The sequence below is a fragment of the Aquarana catesbeiana genome, linkage group LG06 (genome assembly GCF_042186555.1).
Source record: "Aquarana catesbeiana isolate 2022-GZ linkage group LG06, ASM4218655v1, whole genome shotgun sequence".
Taxonomy (NCBI): Eukaryota; Metazoa; Chordata; class Amphibia; order Anura; family Ranidae; genus Aquarana; species Aquarana catesbeiana.
In genome coordinates, this window is record NC_133329.1 from 33,406,030 (window position 1) to 33,425,180 (window position 19,151).

General features: G+C 40.7%; 2 pseudogenes; both read right to left on the minus strand.

The window, feature by feature from the left end:
* Positions 1-477: 477 nt before the first annotated feature.
* Positions 478-4,640, minus strand: LOC141147938 (up-regulator of cell proliferation-like; annotated as a pseudogene).
* A 4,805-nt stretch (positions 4,641-9,445) lies between these two features.
* LOC141148288 (up-regulator of cell proliferation-like) lies at positions 9,446-17,129 on the minus strand (annotated as a pseudogene).
* Positions 17,130-19,151: the final 2,022 nt, after the last annotated feature.

Consider the following 19,151-nt stretch of genomic DNA (forward strand, 5'->3'; position numbering starts at 1 on the left):
ATAAAACAAAAGTCCCCAAAAAGATGAAATAAAAAGGCTCTATATAAATCTATCTTGACTGGCACAGAAGTAACCAGTAATGTAATGCGTTTTGTAATAGTTTATTATTGTTTAGGTAAAATGCAGCAAGAAAAGTGTATACCATTGACATTATTGTAAATGTGGAGTCGCATGGGTTGTAGAGGCATGTCATTTCCTTGACAGATGAAGTTGATAAATCCAATAGAGTCCCATCAAGATCTTTTTAGATTTCCTACACAGTATGACATTTTGGTTGGTATGTTACTATTTAAGCAGCAGACCTTTTGAGCAGTAAAAATATTGTGAATCCTCATTTGTCCCCATTGAAAAGCAGTTAGTAATATTCTCTTTACTATGAATCACTATAGGGCAGTGAATTAGCATTAACCACTTCAGCCCGGACCATTTGGCTGGCCAAAGACCAGACCACTTTTTGCGATTCGGCACTGCGTCGCTTTAACTGACAATTGCAAGGTCGTGCGACGTGGCTCCCAAACAAAATTGATGTCCTTTTCCCACAAATAGAGCTACCACCTTCCTGAACAATTCATCCAGAGGCTTCACCGTCACCCTGGTAAGAACAGACTCTATATCAAAGGATCTAAATTCTGATAGGATTTGTTGTTGTGTCCCCGTGAGAAAGTGTTCAATTTCTGACGAAAACTCCTGAACATTCACCAAGTTGTGAAATGCGATGACTTTCAACTCTGTCTGTGAAATCACCAATTCTGTTTTTAGCAATTCACAGAACTGCTCCAAAAAACCTGACACAGAGTTTTCCTCCAAACATCTTTCCTTTCTCAAGAGCGTTTTTTATTTTCTTGTCAATGGAAGACAAAATAAATCCCTGCAATGTCTGTAAAGTTGATGCTCGGCGATATTTGTTTGTGATGTAAGTTAAAATCAATTTTTTTGTAAAGCTCCCAAATGAACTGATGTATTCAACATACAGTTGGAAGGACAAGTCTTCTAGAAGCTCCTCTAATATGGTACACTGGAAAAAACTTTGGCTGCTAAATGTCACATTTTCACAATTGCTCATCCACCATTTTTTGCCCAAGATGTTTGAAAACATAATCCATTGCTGGTTTTAGGCACAGTTTACAAAACTGTCTAGCTCTGCTTCGATTTTCATCTTTGTTGTGGAAGATACTGATAAATGTAGACAAGTACTGAGGCTTTAGCTTTTCTAAGCAAAGTTTAGGGTCATTCTCATGAATGAACGTGTCATGTAACTTCTGGAAAGTTTGAGAGGCTTTTCCAAAAATGAAAAGTTTGATATCCAGCTCAAACTGTTTGTTAAAGTTAAGTTTTTTCACATTTTTATAATTTAGCATATTATTCATCTTGTGTAGCAATTCCTTGGAGTACATTACATTGTAATCATAACTGGAAGACAACTTCTTGTTTATATACTCATCACTGATCTGAATTATTGAAGCAATAAGATCGCTAACCTCATTAATATGTTCTTGCTTAAATACTAAAACAGATATAATGGAGTGATCAAAGTGCTTTTTATCATCTATACAAAACCTGACACCTTTCTTTGCATACTGATTTAAAACTTTAATCCTAATTAATGCTCTATTTATCTCAGGTCCTTTATTGCTCATGTCATTTTTGAGAAGGTGAAGAAGGGAATCATCATCATCACATCTCTTAAGTTCTTCAAACTGCAAATCTGATAACGTCTTCTTCACATCAACTCAAATTCTTGTTGAATTTCTTCTTCACTTACTTCAATATTATTCTGTCTATATCTTTGCAGGAGATGTGTTATTTTATCTTCAATGTCTGCGATTTACTCTGAATGTCCTGGATTTTTATTTTCCCTTTCTGCATAGAAACAGCCTATGAAACTTGCTAAGAGCGTTTCTTTCAAGAGCTTTTCTTTAAATACTTAATTTGAATTATTCTCTGTGTCATTCTATGAGATTAACATTTTTCTGAGCTTTCAAAATATTTTTCTAGTGATTCAGTCATCTTGTTTTCTTCCTCCAGAAGAATATTCTGCAGCTCATGTTTATTGATTTCATATGTTTCTCTGGACTGATTTCTATTTTCATTTTCTGCGCTGATCACCCAGTTGTGAATTATTTTACAGAAACCCCATTACCACAAGGAATATTATGAAGACAATTTATTGTAGGCTTTGGCCACAAGGCTGTTTCTAAATCTAAAGATGAATTTCTCGTGTTTCACAGACCACCACAAACTTTCTATCCAAGCAAACAAATACATCTGAGGCTCAAGCACATTTGAGCTGTAGCCAAGATTTACTGGAGCCATTGGTGGGTCTCCCTGCCACAAGCCTGGAATGTACCCATTGTCCTTTTTAATATCGTACTTTATCACATCAGTGAAAGTTGAAAACTCATTTTTATTCTCCATTTTGGCAGCCTCCTTTGTCATTTCATTCAACTGTTCCAGAAGTTTCTTTGTGTCTCGTGTTCTTATCAGGAGCCGATACATCAATGACATTTTGGTGTACAAACTGGCAGTTGGGCTTCATTCCAATTTCTTTCATTCTAAGAAAAGCATGGACCACAATTTGTAAAATATCCTTCATTTCTATTGTGTTTTCCATGGCCATATTGACTATGATGATATCACTCAGCCCAACCACTAGTGTGGCCAGTTCATTGTCATGTTCATAGCTGCCCTCTGGAGAGGCCAACTCTGGAGATTTCAGCCCCTCATTGTCAATCACCAGGATGAAGTGACAGCCCAGCTTTTCCTGAAAGTTCTCTTTTACCTTTAGAAGAGTCATGACGGCTCCTCGTGTGAATCCTCCACTGGCCATTGGGGAACTGCAGACCAAACATGGTGTTGAGAAGGATGGATTTTCCTGTACTCTGCAATCCCAGCACAGTTATAACTCTCAATTTACATTGTCCCTTTGTTCTGATGTCCAACTCAGTTAAAACATGTTATCTATTGCAGGGTGATGTTGGAGGTATCGCCATCAATAAGCTCCAAAGGAAATTCATCTAACAGAAGATCGGGTGCTACTCCTGGAAGTTTAGAAAACTTTTTTTGATGTCTCTCAATTTGTTTTTGATTTGTCATTGAACTTTCAGCTTCATAGAGCTGACCCAGTTCACGTAGAAAGTGTTCTATCCCTAAAGAGCTATCTGAAAGTTTCTGATCAAAGTCCTGAAGTTCTTTTCTATGTGCAGTGTTGGTACATTTCTTCTTATATGCACTTTGAAGTTCTGTCAGATTGTGTCTAGCAATTGCATCAAGCTGAAATTTCATTCACTTTATAAAATGTTGTCTCTGTTTCTTAGACAACTCAGTAAGGGCATTTGTAAACATCTGTATACCTTTTGCAGTTTGGTGTCTATATTGCTCTGAGCGCAGGTTATTGCATTTATTTTGCAGATCAGCCTGATATGTTTCTGAATGTTTCTCTCCTTGATTTTACATTCTGCAAAGTTATTTTTTTATTTTGGACGACTGTTTCCAGAGATCTCCTTGCAATTTCATTACTTGCTTTTGATACTGTGCTATATTCTGAATTTCTCAAGTGATTTTATTGGCAAGGTGCTTTGTGGCATTCATTTGTATCTTCAACCACCACAACATTATGTTTATTAAAGAATTTAGGGAGATTTTTTTGGAGCATTTATTTAAAATATTTTGAAGTTTTGGTTGGATTTTATTATGAAACTTGCATAATTCTCTGACTTGCTTCTCAAGACAACATGTTCCTTCTCACATTGTAATACTGGTAATAGACACTGAAGAATACTTAATGTCTCTTTATATCTTTTTCTGGACTAGGAGTAAAATAACAGCAAAGTAAAATGTGGTGTCACACTGACTGCATGTTGATAACAGTTGGAGTTCTTGCTCATTGATTGTCTCCATAAATATGAACACAGCTGATGAGATTTCACTCAGAAATGTGAACTGGTCCCAGTTGGTCTCCAGGTCTCCATGTAGGTTGGCCACTGCAAAGGGTACTGGAAAAATATCAGATTTACTGCAGCGAAAATACCAAGATATTTCCACAAGTCCTTCAGATATTTTCCTCTCAAGGTTTCCTCCTTCTATATCATCATGGATGAAGAAGTTGTATTGCTGCTGGGCTGGAGTAAGAATTTTATTCAGAATTTTGGATTTCCCCAATCTTACAAAAGAAATGATTGGCGTGGAAATATTCACCACGTTTTACTCTCTGAACCCTTTGCTGTCAGCTAGTGACTGAGGTCTCCACTTTTTCACAATGTCCCTCATTGCCCACAGCATGAAGGTACAATGTGACCTGTCACCAGCAGGGAGCAGCAGAGGGACAGCAAACTGACACATGACCATTTTACTCACAATCTCCTGTTGCAGAATATTGTCTGAACAATGCAGAAGTACACAGAGGACATCAATGGGGTGCATGGAACTTGAACTTTGTGGATCCTCAAATATAGCTTCAAATGGATCATTTTCTTTTCCAGCATCGGTGTCATATAGAGTGTTCCTTGCAGTAGAGCCATGATATTCCTCAGAGTACACCAGGGTACATCTTCTATCTTCTGGGGTTTATTGTCTTTATTGTACTCTGCAGAGATTTCAAGAATATCTCCCAAAGTCAGCTTATTAGAAATATACTTCTCCATCTTCAACAGTATAAGGAGATTAGTAAAAGACTCTGACTCTGTAAACAGAAATAAGCTACAAGTAAAATTAACCACTTCGCGTCCATGCTATAGCCGAAAGGTGGCTGCAGTGTGGACTCAATTTGTGAGGAGGGCGTCCCCGAGTAGCGCGCTCTGTGATCAGCGAGTCTATGAGACTTGGCTGATCACAGATTGGAGTGAGGGGTCGATCCCAACCCCTTACCACGTGATCAGCTGTCAGCCAATGAAGCTGATCATGTGACGTACACAGAGCCGGCAATCAGCAATTGTTTCTCCTTATGCTGATAGCGTGAGGAGAAAAAAAAAGTAGATCACCGGTGGCTGCGAGAGGGACATCGGTCCCAATTGTGGAGAGGCTTCTGTGCCCACCAGCATCACCTACCAGTACACACCAGCACCACCTACCAGTGCCCACAGTGTCAATCACCCATTAGTGCCCACAGTGTCACCTATCAGTGCCCACAGTGCCACCTATCAGTGCCCACAGTGCCACCTATAAATCACCAATCAGTGCATCATCACCAGTGCTATCTATCAATACCACCTACCAGTGCCACCTACCAGTGCCCATCAGTGCCCCCTACCAGTGCCCACAGTGTCAGTCACCCATCAGTGCCCACAGTGTCACCCATCAGTGCCCACAGTGTCACCTATCAGTGCCCACAGTGCCACCTATAAATCACCAACCAGTGTGTCATCATCAGTGCTGCCTATCAATACCACCTACCAGTGCCACCTACCAGTGCCCATCAGTGCCACCTACCAGTGCCCAGTGCCACCTATCAGTGACATTCATCAGTGCCTCTCATCAGTGCCACCCACCAGTGCCACCCATCAGGGCCCATGAGTGCCGTCTTATCAGTGCCCTTCAGTGCCACCTTATCAGTGCCCATCAGTGCCGTCTTATCAATGCCCATTAGTGTCGTCTTATTTGTGCCTATCAGTGCAGCCCATCAGGGCCCATCAGTGCAGCCTCATCAGTGAATATCAATGAAGGAGAAAAATTACCCATTTGCAAAATTTTATAACAAACTATGAAACATGTTTTTTTTTTTAAAAATGTCTGTCTGTTTTTGTTTGTTTATCAAAAAGTAAAAACCTCAGAGGTGATTAAATACCACCAAAAGAAAGCTCCATTTGTGTGAAAAAAAATTATAAAATATTCATTTTTTGTGCAGTTTAGCATGACCGCACAATTGTCATTCAAAGTGTGACAGAGCTGAAAGCTGCAAAGTAGGCAAGAGTTTAATACATCATCGTTATATTAAATTGATTTAGTTTTAACATCTTTGAGGTTAGGGCTTGGGATAAGGTTTGGATTTATCCAGCCATGGATTTAAACTCAAGGGTCGGAATTCAATGGATCCTGGCAAATTTTTGTCCAAGTACACCATGGCATTTTAAAATCATAATTTACTATACATAAACCATGGTTAGCAGGCTTGGAGCAGCCAAAAATGTGGGGAATTTGATAAGCCAGCCCACTATAAAAGAGGGGCTTATGGTAGCCATAGTGTCACTGTAGTGAAGCTGTTGTAGGAAAAGGATAGGAAGAAAATAGAGGTCAGTTAGCAAACTGGGTTTTACTATTACTAATTTAAGTGGTGGGGTTTTGTCAACACCCCTTCTTCATTTAAACAAAAATATCTTACTAGGACTACTATCTGTATCAGAAACCAGTTTGATTGCTGGCTCTTGGACAATAACCCCCTTAGCTGCTCTTTCGTGTGTTCCTATTTTTGGGGTATTTTGCTTTAATTTTAGTTTGTGGTTGCTTTGAGGGTACAGTGCCATTCAGGACATGAAAAAGTAGGAAATGCCCCCTGAAACGCATTGTCATGGCTAATTAACAATGCCAAGCTCACTCTTACGATGGCCGGTGTGTGTCGTCTTGGGCGTAAGCTTTTGAAGGTTCCCTACAGCCGTGAGTACATTCAGTGCACTTGTAGTGCAGAGTGGATTTGCCTTTAGTAAATCAACCCCAATGTCACAGTAATACAAGTCCAGACTATGGGGTATGTGCAACTATGGGTGCTGCAAATGCTGCAAATGTCAGTGTTAAACCCTCATGGGAATAAGGAAATGAGAAATACTCCTCTTATGTAATCTACCCTTTATAGCCCACATAGGCCCCGGGGCTTTCCATGCAAGATACTTGCTGTACTCATAAAATGGCTGTGCACTAAGTGGTAATATGGTAATAAGGACATTATAAAAGTCAAACAATATATCAAAAAATGGCCAATGTGAAGCGCATGTCGAACATCATCTGCATGCAGATGGAAAGCATGGGATACCAAAAACAAGGTGTAATAAGTGATGTAAGAAGGGAAAAGCGCTGAGCTGTGCAGCTGTCCAACACCTTTGGATGATGGTACAAAATGCAACTATGCTTGTTAGTCCCCAGGAGGAACAATATGTGTGTGAAGTGAAGAAGCGAGCAGTCTTACCCTACCAAGGCAGGTCCGCTAAACTGGCCAGTAGCAATCGCCTTGCCGTCTTTGTGTAGGGTAGGCGATGACACGATCCATGATGGCTCCAGCTCTCAGTATCCAATGGATCTTAAAGTAGCCTCAACTGCTGACCAGCTTTGCTGCATTCACCGAGGAAGTCAAGAACACACTTCTCATGTCATACCTTGATCACTCTGTGCCAGCTGTGAGGCACGCAGCTGTCCGCATGTCATAAAGTGCCTGTCATGAGGCATGTGGGGTTTACAATCTGAAGTGTCCATGATGTGTCTGTGACATCTTCAGTATCAGTTAAAGTAGCGCAGTGCTGAATACCAAAAGATTTCCCGGTCATGAAGGGGGGAAAACCTTCCAGAGGTTGTGTGAATCTTCGATGAAAATATTTAAAAACATGTCTTTTTCCGTGTTTTTGTGTGCATTTGAATGGCACAAGATCAGGTTATGAATCTTTCAAATATTTTTCTGTAACCCTTCACCATTGCACCCTTAAAAAACACCAAAATGACCTTAATTTGCCTTATTTATTGACTTCACTGAAGTTCTTATTGTCACTGCCAATTTCTGAACCAAGGCGGGGAGGGGGGAACAGTAATAATTGGGTGTATGACTTCTGCCTTAAATCATTGCAAACAATGTAACCCCCAAACCAGAGAATATTACACTTAACGGCTTCAGCCCCAGAAGATTTGGCTGCTGATTGACCAGGCCATTTTGTTGCGATTCGGCACTGTGTCGCTTTAACTGACAATTGCGCAGTCGTGCAACATCCCAGTTTAGGCTGATATGAATTCTTATACATATTTTTGGTAATAAAAATCGCAATAAGCGTATTTTGATTGGTTTGCGCAAAAGTTATAGCGTCTACAAACTATGATAGGTCATAGTGCTTCTCCCTTGGCCACCTCCCTCCCCAATAGACTCCTAAATGTCAGTATCACTATCCATCTGTAGCTTGATGAAGGAGCGCGACTGCCACGTCATTGCAGCCCGTATGCTCGTGAAACGAATCGCTTGCCAGTTATGTCATCTCTCCTTGCCTGCCATCCATCTGCGTTCCAGGCCTCACTTTGAGCCTCCTCTCCACCGCGGCCGGCTTTCACTATCTTGCGGTGTTCAGCTCACGGGGCCACGCGCCCAGCAAGCAGGAAGAGCTTCTTTGATGGATCTGAGGACTATCCCCACGATGGATGTACCCCCTATCTTACTATATGCTTATTGATGACTTCATAAAATGTGAGTTGTTTGTACATATGATCCTAATAAATTGTTTTTAACATCTACACACAGAGGCGCCTCTCTCTTTGTTATTATAGATTAAAAGTCCGCGCTTAGGACTTGGAGGGTTGCAGCCTACCCCTAAATTAGTTCCCAATTAGGACTAATAAGGTATAAATATAAAAAATGGGGAAATGGCGCTACCCTATTGGGATTTAAATAACCAATTATAATCCAAACATAAACATAAATAGTGCTGGTCCCAGTCTAATTAACACTTATAAATAATGCGTGATGGTAATCATAAACGTGCACTATTCCCATGCAGTGATATACGATACATTTATCTATACTGTAACAGTGTGCCCCTAAGGGCCAGTAACAATGATGTGCAGCACTCCAGTATTTATTCAATGTGTGCTTAAAAAAGGGCTGTAGGCCCCTTAAAACAAACACCAGCAGTAGCGTGTAGTCAAAAAATGAGCTCAGTGTATGCGTGCAGCCCAGTTGGCTGCTACATATAGTGAAGTGGTATCATCTACCCTAACCGACATTCAAACATGTGTATATGTGTATATGTATATATATAAAATTAAAAATGAAAAAAATAATAATGAAAATGAAAAAGATGAAGATAAAAAATATATAAATTATAATTACATGTGACACATATACCATAGTCTTTAAAAGTATATCAGGGCCGTGTATACATAACACTAGAATAGACTTGTATATGAAGAAAATCCCTACAAGCCCAAAAAGTCTCTGTGAGAAACCAAAATCTCTGTGCAGTTCAATAAAAGTAATAAATAATGAAAATCAACGGTGACTTCTGTGCGCATCAGCAATAGTGACTCCAAGTGCTCCCCCAATGTGTCCCCACTCACCAGAGGCAGTCACCCCTGCAGGGGTCGTGGGCATAGAGTGGGTAACTTAGAGTGGATGTTCCCTTAGGAATCAAGCTTAACCTCCGTGAATATGTCCTGGTAATCCGGTTCAGGTTCCCAGCTGGCGTTTCAGAGATGGACTATTCCGTGCCACACCACCATCAGTATATGTTTTCCTCCATTAGAAAGAAGAAACAGGGGACTTCCGTAGTGAAGTAAGTTCAGGTTTATTCACAAAAAGTACATATAAACCACAAGCAGCTAACCCAGTACAGCTCGGCTTTACAACGAACAAGACCAGGAAGCCGGGAGCGGCATGCGTCCCAGCTTGCGTTCCAACCAGAGCTTCCGGGTGTGACGTGTAAGCGTGACTCCGCCTTACGCGTTTCGTCATAGGACATTATCAAAGCCTCTCTCTTTGTGCTTTCTCTCAGATTTTTGGAACTTGGTTTCAGTTCCCCCCTGAAGGCAGCCCTAGATGTGGATCTCCACCATCATTCCTTCTCCCTTTGTTTTATTTGTGTACTTTTATGAACTATGGACTGTTCCCTTTCTCCCTAACCATGTTTTTAACCCACATACATTATAATTTTTATATATACTATTTGCATGTCATGGTGTTTATCTAATTTTTCCAGATTTGCGCCTTTACTTGTATATTGAAAAGATAGATTGGTGTTCATACTTTGTATGACCACACGATCAGTCTCTTCTCCCCTCAGAGAACCGGGATCTCTGTGTTTACACACAGAGATCCCGGTTCTCGCCATGTCACAAGCGGTCGCGGGAGCCCGGCGGTCATCGCAACTACCGGGCACTTGCATTGGCTCCGGGGGCGAGCAGCAGACGTGCGCGCTCCCCTAGTGGCCACTGGGCAAAGCGACGTAAGGTAACATTGTTTCACCCAGCCGTGCCATTCTGCCTCAGTACAACTGCGGCGGCTGGTCGGCAAGTGGTTTAAGGTCTATTTATAAATGTTTTTACCCAAGATTTACACATTTCCCCAATTAAATCCAGTTGGAAAAATGTGACTCTTAGGTAAAAGTTGTGTAAATAATGGGAAATGGGAAAAAATAATAACCAGACCCTTAAGGTTTTCCTTGTAGGCAGTCAGTATAAATACACATAAAAATATTTGTATAGGCTTTAATTTTTTTATTTCTATGAAATCAAAAAGTCACATTTAAAATGAAAGGGGCCCTGTGACATATCAGTCATTACAAACTTGTTGCAGCAGACCCCATCAATTACAATAATTACATTGTTAGTCAACAATCTCTCAATAATTCCACTGTACTAAACATGACTCAATACTCAAGTTCATTAAAGTGGTTGTAAACCTTGTTCAGTGGTGTCACTACAGGGGGCGGGCCGCACCCAGGTGACATTTGGGTGACACCTGCCAGAGGGGTAACACCTGTCGGCAGGACCCCGTCAATGCCACTGCACCTACGATCCGCATCTCTCAAGCCGCCGGCTGTTTCATACACAGCCGAGCTGAGTGAAGCTGCCTCCCCCTCCTCTCTGTTTACATGTACACAGGAGGAGGTGCACTGCTGAACATGTCTGTGATATGAGGTATGCACTGCACACATTATGGGTCTGCAGTGAGGGGGTCTGCACTGAATTGGGGGATCTGCAATGAATTGGGGTCTGCACTGAGGGGGTCTGCACTGAGGGGTTCTGCTCTGAATTGGGGTCTGCACTGAGGGGGTCTGCACTGAATTGGGGTCTGCACTGAATTGGGGTCTGCACTGAGGGGGTCTGCACGGAATTGGGGTCTACACTGAGGGGGTCTTCACTGAATTGAGGGGTCTGCACTGAATTGGGATATGCACTGAGGGGGTTTGCATTGAATTGGGATCTGCACTGAATTGGGGTCTGCACTGAATATGTCTTCACTGAATTAGGGGTCTGCACTGAATTGGGTTCTGCACTGAATTGGGTTCTGCAGTGAATTGGGGTCTGCAGTGAATGAGGGGTCTGCAATGAATTGGGGTCTGTACTAAAGGAGGTCTGCACTGAAGGGGGTCTATACTGAGGGAGGGGGGTCTGTACTTAGTGTAGGGGGTCTGTACTGAGGGAGGGTGGTCTGTACTGAGGGAGGACTATAGTTGGTGGAGGGGGGGTGACACCATTTTTTTTTCACCAGATGACACCAGCCCTAGTGACGCCACTGACCTTGTTACACCACATTTACCTACAGGCAAGGCTATAATAAGGCTTACCTGTAGGTTCTGGAAATATCTCTTAAACCTGCACGGTTTAGGAGATATTTACCATATAAGCTTGCGCCGGCGTCATTGACGCATGCGCACTGAAAAAAGGGAATGGTCGTGCTATTTCTAAAGGGCCTGTGCCATTTCTAAAGGGCCTGTGCCGTGACTGGTGGCTCCTGTGTGCATGTGTGAGAGTGACATCACGCGGCTCTGGCCAGTCACAGAGCTGGAGTCCAGGAAGAGGGGTTAAGATGGATGACCAGCGGGGACAGCGGGGACATCACGGGCTTCCTTTGCAGGTAAGTGTTACATAATGGACTAGTATGCGATGCATACTAGCCCATTATGCTTTTACTTTGCAGGGGAAAAAAGAGGAAGTAAAACCCATCGGGGTTTACTTCCTCTTTAAAACAAAATTCCCAATACAAGTGGAAATAGAGGCTCTACATTAATCCATCCGGACTGGTACAGGAGTAGCCAGGAATTTAATACTTCTTATAATAGGGTAATATTTTATAGGTAAAAGTGCAGCAAGAAGTTTGTATAGCATTGCTATTATTTTAAACGTGGCTTCACATGTGTTGTAGAGGCATGTAAATTCCTTGGCATATAAAAACGGTAAATCCAATAGAATCTCATTAAGATCTTTTTAGACTTTTTGCACAATATAACATTGCTAACTAGTGAGAAGTTGCTTAGCTGCACATATTTAGAAAATCATTGTCAAATGGTAATAAATCCTATATATATATATATATCCAGGTACAGTATATGCGTTATACACAGGTAATGTAGCATCCAGTATGAGCAATGGTCATTCTGTGTAATTACTAGCTCTCTGCATTCTAAATTCACTTATTGGGAAATATACATTATGTAAAAATACTGTGTACCCTCATTTGTCCCCAATGTAAAGCAGTTTGTAATGATCACTATAGGGAGGTCAATTCACATTATAGGCTTTTTTCAAACTTCTAAGTGCTTGCTCTTTGGTTATTTTCATCCAGGTATCCGGCAGCTTAGCTGGTAATGCTCCATACTTTTCTGCAAACTCTTTTTTAAACTTTACAAAGATGAACTTCCAGTAATCTGAGGACTCAATGCTGGAGTCAGGCTGAATGGACCAATCTGGGTAAAATGTACGATACTCTTTATAAGGATGACTTTTCCCTTCTGTGTCTGCATTTCTAAAAGTTAAGTTAGATACAACACGAGTAGAACAGATATCAGCGACCAGCTTCTCATTTTCCACAAAACAGAACTTCCCCAATCCTTGTGGTCTGTGAATGGAAGCTGAATGATTCTTATGGTCATACCCTGCAGCTTCACAGGGGACACCACAGAAAGGACACTGCTTGCCACATCCAACCACCTTCCTGATCAATTCATGCAGAGGCTTCACTATGATCCTGGAAAGAATATACTGTATATCTATAGATCTAAGTTCTGATCGGATTTGTTGTTGTGTCTCTGGGAGGAAATTTTCAATTTCCGATGAGAACTGCATAACATCCCCCAAGTTAAGGAATGTGAGGACTTTCATCTCTTTTTGTGAGATCACCAATTCTGTTTTTAATAACTCACAGAACTTCTCCAAAAAACCTGACACAGAGTTTTCCTTCAAGCATCTTTTGTTTTTAAGAGCGTTTTTTATTTTCTTGTCAATTGATGAGAGAATATTCTCCTGCAAGGTTTCTAAAGCTGGTCCTCTGTCATATTTGTTTGTGATGTAAGTTGAAATCCAGTTTTTTATAAAGCTCTCATATGAACTGATGAATTCAACATACTTTTGGAATGACATGTCTTCTAGAAGCTCCTCTAGAACCGTACACTGGAAAGAACTTTTGCTGCGGAATATGACATTTTCTCTTACAATCTCATCCACAAGATTTTGTCCAAGATGTTTGAAAACATAATCTATTATTGCTGGTTTCAGGCACAGCTCACAAAACTGGTTGGCTCTGCTTCGACTCTCATCTTTTTTGTGTAAAATAATGAGCAATATAGACAAGTACTGGGGCTTTAGCTTTTCCAAGCAACGTTTAGGGTCATTCTCATGGATAAACTTGTCATGTAACTTCTGGAAGGCTTTAGAGGCTTTTCCAAAAATGAAAAGTTTGATATCCAGCTCAAACTGTTTACTAAAGTTAAGCTTTTTCACATCTTTATCATTAAGTTTATCATTGATCTTGTTTAGTAATTCCTTAGAGAACATTTCATTGTAATCATCACTGGAAGACATCTTCTCTTTTATATACTCGTCACTGGTCCGAATTATTGAAGCAGCAAGATCTCTACCCTTTTTATGTTCTTGCTTATGTATTAGGTTGCGTAAAACAGATTTAATGGAGCGATCAAAGTGCTTTTTATCATCTATACAAAACCTGACACCTTTCTTTGCATATTGATGTAAAACCTTAACTCTAATTAATGCTTTATTTATCTCAGGTCCTTTATTGCTCATGTCATTTTTGAGAAGGTGAAGAAGAGAATGATCCACATCACATCTCTTAAGTTCTTCCAACTGCAAATCTAACAATGTCTTCTTCCACATCAACTCAAATTCTTGTTGAATTTCTTCTTCACTTACTTCATGATTATTCTGTCTATATCTTTGCAGGAGATGTGTTATTTTATCTTCAATGAATGCCTGGGATTTCCTCTCGATGCCCTGGATTTGTATTTTCCCTTTCTGGATAGACACAGCCTCATGACACTTGCTAAGAGCATTTCTTTCAAGTTCTTTTCTCAGGCTCTGTATACTTAATTTAAATTCTTCTCTGTGTCGTTCTATGAGATTAGCATTCTTTGAGTTTTCAAAATATCTTTCTAGTGATTCAGTCATCTTGTTTTCTTCCTCCAGAAGAATATTCTGCAGCTCATGTTTATTGATTTCATATGTTTCTCCAGATTGATTTTTAATGTCGACTTCTGCGCTGATCATCCAGTGGAGAATATTTTTACGAAAATCCCATTCCCATAGGGAATATTGTGAAGACAATTTATTGTAGGCTTTGGCCACCAGACTGTTTCTAAAACTGAAGATGAATTTCTCGTGTTTCACAGATCGCCATAAACTTTCTATCCAAACAATAAAGTCAGGGATGCTGGATGGTTTGTTAATAGATCGCTCACAATCCAAACATTCAAACAAATACATTTTAAGCTCAAGCACATTTAAGCTGTAGCCATAATTTACTGGAGCCATTGGTGGTTCTCCCTGCCACAAGCCAGGAATGTATCGATTGTCCTTCTTAATATCGTAGTTGATCACATCAGTGAAAGCTGAAATCTCATTTTTTTTCTCCATTTTGGCAGCCTCTTTTGTCATTTAATTCAGTTGTTCCAGAAGTTTCTTTGTGTCTCTCATGTTGTTATCATGAGCCGATACATCACTGACATTTTGGTGTACAAACTGGCAGTTGGGTTTCTTCCCAATTTCTTTCATTCTAAGAAAAGCATGGACCACAATCTGTAAAATATCCTTCATTTCTGTTGTGTTTTCCATGGCCATGTTGACTATGGTGATATCACTCAGCCCAACCACAAATGTGGCCAGTTCATTGTCATGTTCATAGCTGCCCTCCAGTGAGGCCAACTCTGGAGCTTTCAGACCCTCAGTGTCAATCACCAGGATGAAATGACAGCCCAGCTTTTTCTGAAAGTTCTCTTTTACCTTTAACCCAAACATGGTGTTGAGAAGGGTGGATTTTCCTGTACTCTGCACTCCCAGCACGGTTATAACTCTCAATCTACATTGCCCTCTTGTTCTGATGTCCAACTCAGTCAACACATTTGTTATCCATTGCAGGGGGATGTTGGAAGCATCTCCATCAATAAGCTCCAAAGGAAATCCATCTAACAGAAGACTGGCTGCTATTCCTGGAAGTTTAAAAAAATTATTTTGATGTCTCACAATTTGTTTTTGATTTGTCAAAGAACTTTCAGCTTCATAGAACTGACCCAGTTCACGGAGAAAGTGTTCTATCCCTAAAGAGCTATCTGACAGCTTCTGATCTAAGTCCTGAAGTTCTTTGCTATGTGTGGTGTTGGTACATTTCTCCTTATATGCACTTTGAAGTTCAGTCAGATTGTGTCTAGAAATTCCATCAAGCTTAAATTTCATCCATTTCAGAAAATATTGTCTTTCTTTCTGAGACAAATCAGTAATTGCATCTATAAACATCTTTATACCTTTTGGAGTTTGGTGTTCATATTGCTCTGAGCGCAGGTTATTGCATTTATTTAGCAGATCAGCCTGATATGTTTCTGCATTCTCCTCTCCTTGATTTTTCATTCTGCAAAGTTCTTTTTCTATTTTGGACAACTGTTTCCAGAGATCTCCTTGTAATTTCATTTCTTGCTTTTTATACTGTGCTAAATCATGGATTTCTCTAGTAATTTTATTGGCAAGGTCTTTTGCTTTTTGGCATTCATTTGTATCTTCATCCACCACAACATTATGTTTACCAAAGAATTTAGGGAGATCTCCTGGTATTACATTTTTGGAGCATTTATTTAACATATTTTGAAGTTTTGGTTGGATTTTTTTTATGAAACTTGCATCATTCTCTGACTTGCTTTTCAAGACAACCTGTTCCTTATCACTTCCTAATACTGGTAATAGACGCTGAAGAATGCGTAGTGTCTCTTTCTCTATATCTTTCCCTGGACTAGGAGTAACAACAAAGTAAAATGTGGTGTCACATTGACTGCATTTTGATAACAGTTGGAATTCTCGCTCATTAATTGTCTCCATAAATATAAACACAGCTGATGAGATTTCACTCAGAAATGTGAACTGGTCCCAGTTGGTCTCTAGGGCTCCACGTAGGTTGGCCACTGCAAAGGCTTCTGGAAAAATATCAGATTTACTGCAGGGAAAATACCAGGATATTTCCACAAGTCCTTCAGATATTTTCCTCTCAAGGTTTCCTCCTTCCATATCACCATGTATGAAGAGGTTGTATTGGTGCTGGGCTGGATTAAGAACTTGATTCAGAGTTTTGGATTTGGACAGCTTGGTTTTCCCCAATCTTACAAAAGAAATGATTGGCATAGAAATATTCACCACATTTTCCTCTCTGAATCCTTTGCTGTCAGCTAGTGACTGAGGTCTCCACTTTTTTACAATGTCTCTCATTGCCCACAGCATGAAGGTACAATGTGACCTGTCTCCAGCAGGGAGCAGCAGAGGGACAGCAAACTGACACATGGCCATTTTACTCACAATCTCCTGTTGCAGAATATTGTCTGAACAATGCAGAAGTACACAGAGGACATCAATGGGGTGCATAAAATTTGAACTTTGTGGATCCTCATTTATAGCTTCAAATGGATCAATTTCTTTTTCAGCATCGGTGTCATATAGAGTGTTCCTTGCAGTAATGTCCAGAGCCATGATCTTCCTCAGAGTACACCAGGGTACATCTTCTATCTTCTGGGGTTTATTGTCTTTATTGTACTCTGCAGAGATTTCTAGAATATCCCCCAAAGTCAGCTTATTAGAAATATACTTCTCCATCTTCAACAGTACAAGGAGATTAGTAAAAGCCTCTGACTCTGTAAACAGAAATAAGCAACAGGTACAATTAATACATCATTGTTATATTAAATTGATTTAGTTTTAAAATCTTTGAGGTTAGGGCTTGGGATAAGGTTTGGATTTATCCAGCCATGGGTTCCAACTCAAGGGTCGGAATTCAGGGATCCTGGCAATTTTTTGACCAAGTACACCATGGCATTTTAAAATCATAATTTACCACACATAAACCATGGTTAGCAGGCCTGGAGCAGCCAAAAATGTGGGGAATTTGATAAGGCAGCCCTCCTCCCTATAAAAGAGGGGTTTAGGGCAGCCATAGTGTCACTGTATTGAAGCTGCTGTAGGAAAAGGATAGGGAGAAAATAGGGGTCAGTAAGCAAACTGGGTTTTACTATTACTAATTTAAGTGGTGGGGGTCTTCTTCTTCATTTAACCACTTAAGCCCCAGGAATGATTTGTCCCCCTAATGACCAGGCCCTTTTTTGCGATTCGGCACTGCGTCATTTTAACTGACAATTGCATGGTCGTGCGGCATTGTACTCAAACAAAATTGACGTCCTTTTTTTCCTACAAATAGAGCTTTCTTTTGGTGGTATTTGATCACCTCTGCGGTTTTTATTTTTTGTGCTATAAACAAAAAAAGAGCGACAATTTTGAAAAAAATAAATAAAAATCTTTTACTTTTTGCTATAATAAATATCCCCCCCAAAAATATAAAAAAAATAACTTCTTTCTCAGTTTAGGCCGATATATATATTCCTCTACATATTTTTGGTAAATGAAATCGCAATAGGCGTATATTGATTGGTTTGAGCAAAAGTTATAGCTTCTACAAAATAGGGGATATATTTATGGCATTTTTATTACAAATTTTTTTTTTACTAGTTATGGCAGCGATCAGCGAATTTTAGCAGGACAGCGACATTGCGGAGGACAGATCGGAAACTTTTGACACTTTTTTGGGACCATTGACGTTTATACAGCGATCCGAGTTAAAAATAGCCACTGATCACTGTATAAATGTCACTGGCAGGGAAGGGGTTATCACTAGGGGGCGATCAAGGGGTTAAATATGTGTCCTGGGGAGTGTTTCTAACTGTGGGGGTAGGGGACTGACTGGAGGAGGAGACATATCGCTGTTCATAACCAGTATGAACAGTAGATCTGTCTGCTCTCTCCTGACAAAACGGAGATCTGTCTGCTCACATTGACAGATTTCCATTCTGTCTCTCTCAGGAGTGATCGCGGGTGCCTGGCAGACATCACGGCCGCTGGGCACGTGCATCGGCTCTGCCGTCGTGCCTAGTGGTCTTAAAGTGGCCAACGTACACCTACGGCGATTTGCCCAGGGGAGCCAACCTGCCATATTATAACTGCGGCGGCTGGTCCTTAAGTGGTTAAACAAAAATATCTTACTAGGACTACAATCTGTTTCAGAAACCAGATTGATTCCAACTCTTGGACAATAACCCCCTTAGCTGCTCTTTTGTGTGTTCCTATTTTTGGGGTATTTTGCTTAAATTTTAGTTTCTGGTTGCTTTGAGGGTGTAGTCCTATTCAGGACATGAAAAAGTAGGAAATATCCCTGAAATACATTGTCATGGCTTCCTAACAATGCCAAGCTCACTCCACGGTGGCTGGTGTGTATCATCCTGGGCTTAAGCTTTTGGAGGTTCCTTACAACCGTGAGTACATTCGGCCTCGATCAGCTGCCAACATTGTGCAGTTTGTGATCACAGATGCTGGCTTTATCTATTGTGCTTCTTGAGCAGACTTAGTGCCCTTGGGTTGCTGATACTGCAGGGAAGAGTAAAGGTGCAGGGTGTGGGGGCTGTTGCACAACAAGTCTGCATGCATGGGATGCTCATGATTGTGTTTAATAAAAGTTGAATGTGTATTAGATCACTGAGCTCCCAGTCTCTCACTAGACTTTCAGATCCAATCGCCACTGAATCTCCTGAGCTCTTCCACAGCTAACAAGCTGTATACTCCTCAAGCATCAACCCCGCTATTCTGCTGGGTTCCTGGCTTGGCACTTGCTGAAGCTTTCCCACTTCTTCACTGTCCCCGGCCGGTGAGAAAACTGCTCTGGTACTGGCTCCTGCTTACTCACTGTAGTCTCGGGTAATAAGGTGGATGGTCCCTAAGTGGTG